Raw genomic sequence first — 200 nt, forward strand, 5'->3', positions numbered from 1 at the left:
TTTGATATTTTTACGACGCATCATTTCATATTCAATCATCTATTAAGGAGTTTGGTCCAGGTATTTGTTATGGTTACTCGGAATTACTCGACAAGGTGGTTTGTTTGCGTTAGGATGGGTAATTAGTTACTCTGCTCGTGCTGTATGGCTTGCTGAGCAATCTTCGGATATTTTCCGCCGAGGGTTTGTGTATCTTTTTC

General features: G+C 39.5%; 1 protein-coding gene across 1 annotated transcript in view; it reads left to right on the forward strand.

The window, feature by feature from the left end:
- Positions 1–200, forward strand: part of LOC119594580 (aquaporin-3-like) — a gene marked incomplete in the record, with an annotated part of 105,156 nt that overhangs the window by 98,598 nt on the left and 6,358 nt on the right.

This window comes from Penaeus monodon, chromosome 34 (genome assembly GCF_015228065.2).
Source record: "Penaeus monodon isolate SGIC_2016 chromosome 34, NSTDA_Pmon_1, whole genome shotgun sequence".
Classification (NCBI taxonomy): domain Eukaryota; kingdom Metazoa; phylum Arthropoda; class Malacostraca; order Decapoda; family Penaeidae; genus Penaeus; species Penaeus monodon.